At 41.3% G+C, this 10,523-nt stretch overlaps 1 pseudogene; it reads left to right on the top strand.

Annotated features, from left to right (window-relative positions):
- Positions 1-6,930: 6,930 nt before the first annotated feature.
- LOC135562989 (tyrosyl-DNA phosphodiesterase 2-like) lies at positions 6,931-10,112 on the top strand (annotated as a pseudogene).
- The last annotated feature ends 411 nt before the right edge of the window (positions 10,113-10,523 follow it).

The following is a 10,523-nucleotide window of genomic DNA, read 5'->3' as shown; positions in this document are numbered from 1 at the left end:
TTTTATGTCGGTTTTATCGCTGGGGATGCACTAGTAATGTCTGCAGTTTTCAAGTGTAATAGTCTATAAATAAATCTCTTTGCCAAAATTCGTCATCTCTCCCATGTCTTATTCGACTAGTAGTTGATCCGAAATGTTTATTGCTTGCCTACGTTTTACTCCCTTCTCAATGGTTAATATAACACACATACATTAATTATTAATTTCAGTTGCCTATCCTGATGTGAAGTTTGTTCTATAGAAAGTATTTGACTCTGATGTGGGCCACAGATAGGCTTCAGAATCATTTTGGTAGCTCCTGTTGACCAGTAGTGTGTGATACAGAAAGCAAAACTAGAGTGTAAAGAAACATACATATTTATTTTAGAAACATTTTGTAATGTTTAAGAAAATAATGATAATACACAAATATTATCACACAATAACACAAAAACATCACAGAAAGTTAAGTTTGTTAACAAACATTAAATAAGAAATACACATTTTGATTAGAGGTTGACCGATTATGATTTTTCAACGCCATTGCCGATACCGATTATTGGAGGACCCAAAAAAAAAAGCCGATACCGATTAATCGGTCGATTTTTATATATATATTTGTAATAATGACAATTACAACAATACTGAATGAACAATGAACACTTATTTTAACTTAATATAATACATACATAAAATCTATTTAGTCTCAAATAAATAATGAAAGATGCTCAATTTGGTTTAAATAATGCAAAAACACAGTTTTGGAGAAGAAAGTAAAAGTGCAATATGTGCCATGTACTCAGAACATGAGAACATATGAAAGCTGGTGGTTCAATATTCCCAGTTCTTCAATATTCCCAGTTAAGAAGTATTAGGTTGTAGTTATTATGATGCGTCGACTATTTCTCTCTATACCATTTGTATTTCATTATTTTTGACTATTGGATGTTCTAATAGGCACGTTAGCATTGCCAGCCTACTCTCAGGAGTAGACAGGTTTGAAGTTATAAACAGCGCTGTGATCAAGCATTGCTAAGAGCTGCTGGCAAACTCAGTAAAGTGCTGTTTGAATTAATGCTTACGAGCCTGTTGCCGCCTACCACCGCTCAGTCAGACTGCTCTATCAAATCATAGACTTAATTATAATATAATAAACACAGAAAGACGAGCTGTTGGTCATATCCGGGCACTATAATTTCGAAAACAAAACCTTTATTTTTTCAGTCAAATACGGAACCGTTCCGTATTTTATCGAACGGGCTGCAACCCTAAGTGTAAATACTGCTGTTACATTGCAGAACCTTCAATGTTATGTCATAATTATGTAAAATTATGGGAAATTAGTTTGCAACGAGCCAGGTGGCCCAAACTGTTGCATATACCCTAGTTGCAAACTGTTGCATATTTCGCTAGTTAATATTGCCTGCTAACCTGGATTTCTTTTAACTAAATATGCAAGTTTAAAAATATATACTTCTGTGTATTGATTTTAAGAAAGGCATTGATGCTTATGTTTAGGTACAGTCGTGCAACAGTTGTGCTTTTTTCGCGAATGCGCTTTTGTTAAATAAATGAACAGGCACCGCATTGATTATATACAACGCAGGACAAGCTAGTTAAACTAGTAATATCATCAACCATGTGTAGTGAACTAGTGATTGTGCGAAGATTGATTGTTTTTTACAAGATAAGTTTAATGCTAGCTAGCAACTTACCTTGGCTCCTTGCTGCACTCGCAGAACTGGTGGTCAGCCTGCCGTGAAGTCTCCTCGTGGAGTGCAATGTAATCGGCCATAATCAGCATCCAAAAATGCCGATTACCGATTATTATGAAAACTTGTCGATTAATCGGTCTACCTCTAATTTTGATATTTGCATAATAAGATATAAAATGACAGTAAATCAAATATTTAAAAAACAATAAATAACATTTAAAAAATATTGGAAAGCTACAACAGCTCGACTGAACATTTATTCCACTTTTTATGGAAAGTTTTCCAGGTGATACTCAAGCCTAACCTCGTCCTGACAGGCAGCGCAGACATAATCCTGCAATGATGGGATGGTTTTCATACAGGACTGGTGGAACCATCGTGGGCAGCGGTCACAACCAATCTGAAATTTATGATGAAAAATGTTAATATATTTAAAACATTAAATACATTTTCTTGAATTACAATCATTTCATTATCAGAGAAAGTGGATGATACTACCTCCAGAAATATTAGTGCTTATACAAAATTCATACTCCTAAAAATGTGCCTTTAGATGTGAACAAGCAATTACCCAGATAGTGTCTTCCTCATTATTGTCCACCTCCCAACAGAAGTGGCACAGTTGGCTCAGGTCATCTAGCAAAACATAATGTCAAGTAGTTTATACATCTTTACATGTATTTTTCTGAGCAAACAGGGAGCAGGGAACAAGGGAATAGTATAGGTTTCTTGTAACATAATTATTTAAATACATGTGTTTTAGTGGCCATCTAGTCAGAAGTTGGATCAAAGATAACCTTGAAAAATCCATATAAATGTTTTTTTTTTTTATCTACAATTATATTAAATTAGAAATTTAACATACCAGTGTTTTGGAGGAGAGTGACTGCTATTTCTTCTCTCATGATGTTAAAATCTTTGTCCGTATTTGAAAAGACAATTGACTCCTCTTTCAGAACAAATTCAGCAAACTGGGGAAAAAAGTTTGATGGGCATTTCAGTTTTCCCCAACAAAATGATGTTGCACCTAAGATTATAATTCGCAAGTATACAATGACACAGCTATAATATAATTTGACAGCTCTGTTTTGCCTTTTAGTCAGTATACTTTCAGTAGGTTAATTGTGCATGACTTATACTCTAATACTTACTGTCAAGGCAAAGACCCCACAAGAAGTAACATCTTGTTGGCATGGGTGAGGAAGGATACCACACGCCCATCAGGAGATATTACAGCCCTGGAGGTGGAGGTGCTGGGGGTGGAGGTGCTGGGGGTGGCCTATTGAGGGCGAAGGGACCTATTGGGGAGGGGATTCTTTATGGAGGCACATTCAGTCAGTTTTGTGGTTGAGGGGTGGGGGTGGTTGATGGGGATGCTGGAGGTGCTGGGGTGGCCTATTGAGGGCGAAGGGACCTATTGGGGAGGGGATTCTTTATGGAGGCACATTCAGTCAGTTTTGTGGTTGAGGGGTGGGGGTGGTTGATGGGGATGCTGGAGGTGCCGGGGTGGCCTATTGAGGGCGAAGGGACCTATTGGGGAGGGATTCTTTATGGAGGCACATTCAGTCAGTTTTGTGGTTGAGGGTGGGGGTGGTTGATAGGGATGCTGGAGGTGCTGGGGTGGCCTATTGAGGGCGAAGGGACCTATTGGGGAGAGGATTCTTTATGGAGGCACATTCAGTCAGTTTTGTGGTTGAGGGGTGGGGGTGGTTGATGGGGATGCTGGAGGTGCTGGGGGTGGCCTATTGAGGGCGAAGGGACCTATTGGGGAGGGATTCTTTATGGAGGCACATATTGAGGGGGTGGGGGTGGTTGATGGGGATGCTGGAGGTGCTGGGGGTGGCCTGGAGGCGAAGGGACCTATTGGGGAGGGATTCTTTATGGAGGCACATTCAGTCAGTTTTGTGGTTGAGGGTGGGGGTGGTTGATGGGGATGCTGGAGGTGCTGGGGGTGGCCTATTGAGGGCGAAGGGACCTATTGGGGAGAGGATTCTTTATGGAGGCACATTCAGTCAGTTTTGTGGTTGAGGGGTGGGGGTGGTTGATGGGGATGCTGGAGGTGCTGGGGGTGGCCTATTGAGGGCGAAGGGACCTATTGGGGAGAGGATTCTTTATGGAGGCACATTCAGTCAGTTTTGTGGTTGAGGGGTGGGGGTGGTTGATGGGGATGCTGGAGGTGCTGGGGGTGGCCTATTGAGGGCGAAGGGACCTATTGGGGAGGGGATTCTTTATGGAGGCACATTCAGTCAGTTTTGTGGTTGAGGGTGGGGGTGGTTGATGGGGATGCTGGAGGTGCTGGGGTGGCCTATTGAGGGCGAAGGGACCTATTGGGGAGGGATTCTTTATGGAGGCACATTCAGTCAGTTTTGTGGTTGAGGGGTGGGGGGTGGTTGATGGGGATGCTGGAGGTGCTGGGGGTGGCCTATTGAGGGCGAAGGGACCTATTGGGGAGAGGATTCTTTATGGAGGCACATTCAGTCAGTTTTGTGGTTGAGGGGTGGGGGGTGGTTGATGGGGATGCTGGAGGTGCTGGGGGTGGCCTATTGAGGGCGAAGGGACCTATTGGGGAGGGGATTCTTCATGGAGGCATTCAGTCAGTTTTGTTTATTATAATATTATACATTTATAAAAAAATATCTGATTTTTTTCTATTATAATAGTTTACTGTGATTATGGATATGCACTCATGTTGACTTGATTTGAACTTTATTTTTTGCCCAGAGTACAAATTTTAGATTTATTGTTATTATTATTATTATTTTATTATTACTACTGTAACTACATTCTTAAAAACTAAAACAGAAAAAAAGTGTTTGTTTTTTTAGGAAAAGCCAGAAGAAGGAAAAGCACGATGGGATGGTGGAATGAGGGAGGGGTAGAGGGAACAGTAGAGGGCTCTGAAAACTATTATTGCTGAAATAACCACTTCCTTTTGTGACTAGAGTCTAATACTTCCCGTGGCACACATCAGAGGGCATGATAGGTCACCAAAAATTATTCGGAAGTGTGCCAGTCCTTGCATTTCCAAGATAGAAAGGGGGGAGAATTTCGGCAGGCAAGAAAATAGCCTTGCCGAAATCCCCCCCCCCCCCCCTTCTAATTTCCTTAATTTTGTGGCTAGAGTCAAATACTTTCTATAGAACAAACTTCACACTAGGATATGCAACTGAAATGAATAATTAATGTATGTGTGTTATATTAAACATAGAGGAGGGAGTAAAATGTAGGCAAGCAATAAACATTTCTACTAGACAACACTACTAGTCGAATACGACATGGGAGAGATGACGAATTTTGGCAAAGAGATTTATTTATAGACTAATACACTTGAAATAAATAGCCAAACTGAAAACTGCAGACATTACTAGTATTACTAGTAAAAAAATCAAACGCAGTCTAACGTGATCAGAAATCTCAACTAGCAAGTCGCAGCAATGAAGAATTGAGTGCGTGCGCGTTCACGCGAGGGGAGGGGCAAATTCAGTCAGGGGGGAGCTTTTCGGCACAACAGGGGCACAGTGTGACAACACCTGGTATGTGGTGGGATTAATTCCTGCATGAGCCACATACAACACTGAATAGTGTTAGCGATCACTTTGGATAAAAGAAAGCATCTACTAAATCAGTGGCCATATTATTAAAGGTGTCTGGCATTTTGAAAAGTCAGTCTATTTTCCCATTCATAATTGATTAACTAATACCTCTCTTGTGATCCTCTAATGACCTACATAAACAGGCCAGCAGATGGCAATAAGCACCAGACGAGTGACTCCCTCCAACAGGTTACAGCCTCTGGAAATTCCAAGGGGACAAAGAAGAAGAGAGGAAAGACAAAGAGGAGTGCTGAGAAGATGGAGGACAAGGAGGGAGAGATGGGAAAATCTACCCAATTCCAGTCTGTCTTGGTTCAACCACAATCAGAGGAATCTAACCCAGCCCAATTCCTATCAGTGCAACCTGACCCACCCTTAGGGAAATCTAATCGAGAGAAACCTACACCAGAGCAACCTATCCCAGAGCAACCCAAACCAGAGACACCCAAACCAGCACAACATAACCCTGCCCAACCACCTACAGGGCATCAAAACCCAGCCACGCCCCTTCAGCGCTATCTCCACAACAGTCATCACCAGATCAGCCAGATCAGTCATCTCCACAACAGTCATCACCAGATCAGTCATCTCCACAACAGTCATCTCCACAACAGTCATCACCAGATCGGTCATCTCCACTACAGTCACCACCAGATCAACCAGATCAGTCATCTCCACAACAGTCATCACCAGATCAGTCAGATCAGTCATCTCCTCAACAGTCATCACCAGAACAGCCAGATCAGTCATCTACACACCAGTCATCACCAGATCAGTCATCTCCACAACAGTCATCACCAGATCAGTCATCTCCACAACAGTCATCACCAGATCATCCAGATCAGTCATCAGAGTCATCTCCAGACAAGGAAAAACCTAAGAAAAAAGGAGATCAAACAAACTCACCCTTCTGACCTGGAACATAGACGACCTGGACCTGAACGATATCAAGGAACGTCTCTCAAAGCTACTGGACTACCTGATCGAGTGAGTCACATCAACATACAACACATTTCGTCATATAGTCTTTAGGATGAGATGTTTGTGTGTCATTCCCATAACCCACCCTCCCACTGCGTGGAGAGAAGCTGTGACTAATCGGAGGGAGACAGTCGTCACAGTTAATGAGATTTTGGCCCATTGCTTTTGAAGTCTGTCCTAGATTCATCTTCGGCACAATTTTCTAATTCCCTTTTGTCACGGAGTAAATGCTTTTTACCCTCCCTGTTAAAACTGCACATATACTGTACATATAAACCTTTATTATCCATCAAAAACAATGTTACTGTTTTTCATTAATTGTCTGGTCAAGTCACAGAACAAAATTATATGTTTACAAGTCATTAAACAACATCTTAAGCAGTGAAATAGCGTTGTGTTGATTTCTCATGTTCTTTCTGCCTTGAAGGTACCATCGTGACATTGTGCTACTGCAAGAGGTTATTTAACCAATTTCATCAATTCACCAATATTTCACCAATTTACCATGTTTTACAGTGTGTTATTATGTTAAGATTAAGTCTATGATTTGATATTTGATAGAGCAGTCTGACTGAGCGATGGTAGGCAGCAGCAGGCTCGTAAGCATTCATTCAAACAGCACTTTCGTGTGTTTGCCAGCAGCTCTTCGCAATGCTTCAAGCATGAAGCCATATCATCTGTTGCCGGGTAAGCAATAGCATTATAAATACCTTTTCAGTCATTATAAATAGAGGTCGACCGATTGATCGGAATGGCCGATTAATTAGGGCCGATTTCAAGTTTTCATAACAATCGGAAATCGGTATTTCTGGACACCGATTTGGACGATTTTTTATTTATTTTTTATTTAACTAGGCAAGTCAGTTAAGAACACATTCTTATTTTCAATGACGGCCTAGGAACGGTGGGTTAACTGCTTTGTTCAGGGGCAGAACAATAGAATTTTACCTAGTCAGCTCGGGGATTCGTTTTTGCAACCTTCCGGTTACTAGGCCAACTCTCTAACCACCTGCCTTACATTGCACTCCACGAGGAGCCTGCATGGCAGGCTGATTACCTGTTACGCGAGGGCAGCAAGAAGCCAAGGTAAGTTGCTAGCTAGCATTAAACTTATAAAAAACAATCTATCTTCACATAATCACTAGTTAACTACACATGGTTGATGATATTACTAGTTTATCTAGCGTGTCCTGCGTTGTATATAATCGATGCGGTGCCTGTTAATTTCTCATCGACTCACAGCCTACTTCGCCAAACGGGTGATGATTTAACACTGTCGTTGCACCAAACCTAACCATAAACATCAATGCCTTTCTTTAAAGTCAATACACAAGTATATATTTTTAAACATGCATATTTAGTTAATATTGCCTGCTAACATGAATTTCTTATAATTAGGGAAATTGTGTCACTTCTCTTGCGTTCCGTGCAAGCAGTTAGGGTATATGCAGCAGTTTGGGCCGCCTGGCTCGTTGCGAACTGTGTGAAGTCCATTTATTCCTAACAAAGACCGTAATTAATTAGCCAGAATTGTACATAATTATGACATCAAATTGAAGGTTTTACAATGTAACAGCAATATTTAGACTTAGGGATGCCACCCGTTAGATAAAATACGGAACGGTTCCGTATTTCACTGAAAGAATAAACGTTTTGTTTTCTAAATGTTAGTTTCCGGATTCGACCATATTAATGACCAAAAACTCATATTTCGGTGTGTTATTATGTTAAGATTAAGTCTATGATTTGATATTTGATAGAGCAGTCTGACTGAGCGATGGTAGGCAGCAGCAGGCTCGTAAGCATTCATTCAAACAGCACTTTCGTGCGTTTGCCAGCAGCTCTTCGCAATGCTTCAAGCATTGAGCTGTTTATGACTTCAAGCCTATCAACTCCCGGGATTAGGCTGGTGTAACCGATGTGAAATGGCTAGCTAGTTAGCAGGGTGCGCGCTAATAGCGTTTCAATCGGTGACTTCACTCGCTCTGAGACTTGGAGGAGTTGTTCCCCTTGCTCTGCAAGGCTTTTGGGGAGTGATGTGTAACGATGCTTCGAAGGTGGCTGTTGTCGATGTGTTCCTGGTTCGAGCCCAGGTATGGGCCGAGGAGAGGGACGGAAGCTATACTGTTACACTGGCAATACTAAAGTGCCTATAAGAACATCCAATATTCAAAGGTATATGAAATACAAATGGCATTGAGAGAAATAGTCCTATAATTCCTATAATAACTACAACCTAAAACTTCTTACCTGGGAATATTGAAGACTCATGTTAAAAGGAACCACCAGCTTTCATATGTTCTCATGTTCTGAGCAAGGAACTTAAACGTTAGCTTTTTTACATGGCACACATTGCACTTTTACTTTCTTCTCCAACACTTGGTTTTTGCATTATTTAAACCAAATTGAACATGTTTCATTATTTATTTGAGGCTAAATTGATTTTATTGATGTATTATATTAAGTTAAAATAAGTGTTCATTCAGTATTGTTGTAATTGTCATTATCACAAATAAATTGTAAAAATCGGCCGATTAATCGGTATTGTTTTTTTTTTGGTCCTCCAATAATCGGTATCGGTATCGCCGTTGAAAAATCATAATTGATCGAACTCTAATTATAAAGTCTTGTCATTTGAGATAATTTCTAGCTTTTCTTTGGCCAGATGTGGATTATATGACTGTAATTATGTATTTATATGACTGTGTTTATGGTTATCCTTCCTACGTTATGTTGATATGGTCCATCCCAGGTAGTGACAGAAGCTATTTCACTGCCATACTGCTGAGGAAGTCCAGAGTTCAACTTCTGGAGAGTAGCGTAGTGAATTACCCTACCACAGAGATGAGGAGAAACCTGCTTATGGCCCATGTAAGAACACTCTCTGTACCTTGCTTTATCTTTTCCTGTCGTCTCTCATTCCATCAAATTTCATTAAGTAATAGAAAATGTGCACAGATATTCAAGTTACACATGCAGATCTCAAGTTATGATTCTGCCCTTACTCAGTGTCTCTCTGCTCTCTCTGTCACTGACCAGGTTTCTTTCCTTGGCCATCCTCTGTGTGTGATGACGTCCCACATGGAGAGCATGAAGCCCCAATCCCTGGAACTCCAGAACCAGGTGGGGACGGTGTGGAAGACAATGAGGGAGCAGCTCCAGGACCACAGTGTTATCTTTGGGGGAGACACCAACCTCAACGACTGGGAGGTGAGACAGGGAGAGAGGCAGCGATGTGTTTGACATGTACATCATGTATGTCTGTATGTCTGCAACATGTCTATGTGTGTTTCCAGGTGAAGAACCTGGGCGGTCTACCTGGGCCAGCCGGAAGACTGCCGGTACACCTGGGACTGTGTCACCAATGACAAAAATGACCTCCCTTTCCCCGCTCACCTGCGCTTCAACCACATCTTCCTGAGGCAGGCCAGCGAGGGTCAAAGGTCAGCCCAGATGGCATGACCCTGGTGGGCCTGAAGAGGTTGGATGACTGTCACTGGGATCTCCTCTGCACCTTCGTCATAAAACCTCTCAGTCAAGCAACACCTGAATGATACAAAGGGAACAGTTAGCTGTCCATGTCATGTCAACCAGGAACAGTATAGAAATCTTTGCCCATCTTTATGTACATTGGGAGATTTCGAGATTTCGACCTAGGATTATGGATTATGGGCGCAACAATAGTGATTAATGCCTTCAATTTCTATGTTTGGCAAATGCTGCTGTTCCAAGGCACACTTTTAATTGATTTATCCAGCCACATATTTGTCTGTGCCAACAGGTTATGTATCCTATTCAAGGGCACATTCATACTGTCTCTGGACTTGGAAGCAGAAACTTTGTTGGCTATCCTCCAGGGTACAGTATCTGGTTATTTTCTATCACTGTTTTAAACATCAAAGCAGCATCAAGCCAATTTCACAATAAACTCATTCTGTTCCAGACAATTATTTGTATTGACCCACTTTGATATGACTTTCTATGTGATTTTAATTTGCAAGGTGTAAGCAAAATGCAAGATTATGTTATAATACTTTTACTGCATCAGATGGTTGTTTTAAGCAACTGAATAAGGGGTTGTTAGAACACTCATCTGTGTGTCACGTCCTGACCATAGAGAGCCTTTATTTTCTATGGTGGAGTAGGTCAGGGCGTGACTGGTGAGTTAGTCTAGTTTATATTTTCTATGTGGGGTTTTGGTATGATTCCCAATTAGAGGCAGCTGGCTATCGTTGTCTCTAATTGGGGATCATAC

This window comes from Oncorhynchus nerka, linkage group LG3 (genome assembly GCF_034236695.1).
Source record: "Oncorhynchus nerka isolate Pitt River linkage group LG3, Oner_Uvic_2.0, whole genome shotgun sequence".
NCBI classification, from domain to species: Eukaryota; Metazoa; Chordata; class Actinopteri; order Salmoniformes; family Salmonidae; genus Oncorhynchus; species Oncorhynchus nerka.
Note: the sequence above shows the minus strand (reverse complement) of the source record. Positions and strands in the feature narration are given on the sequence as shown.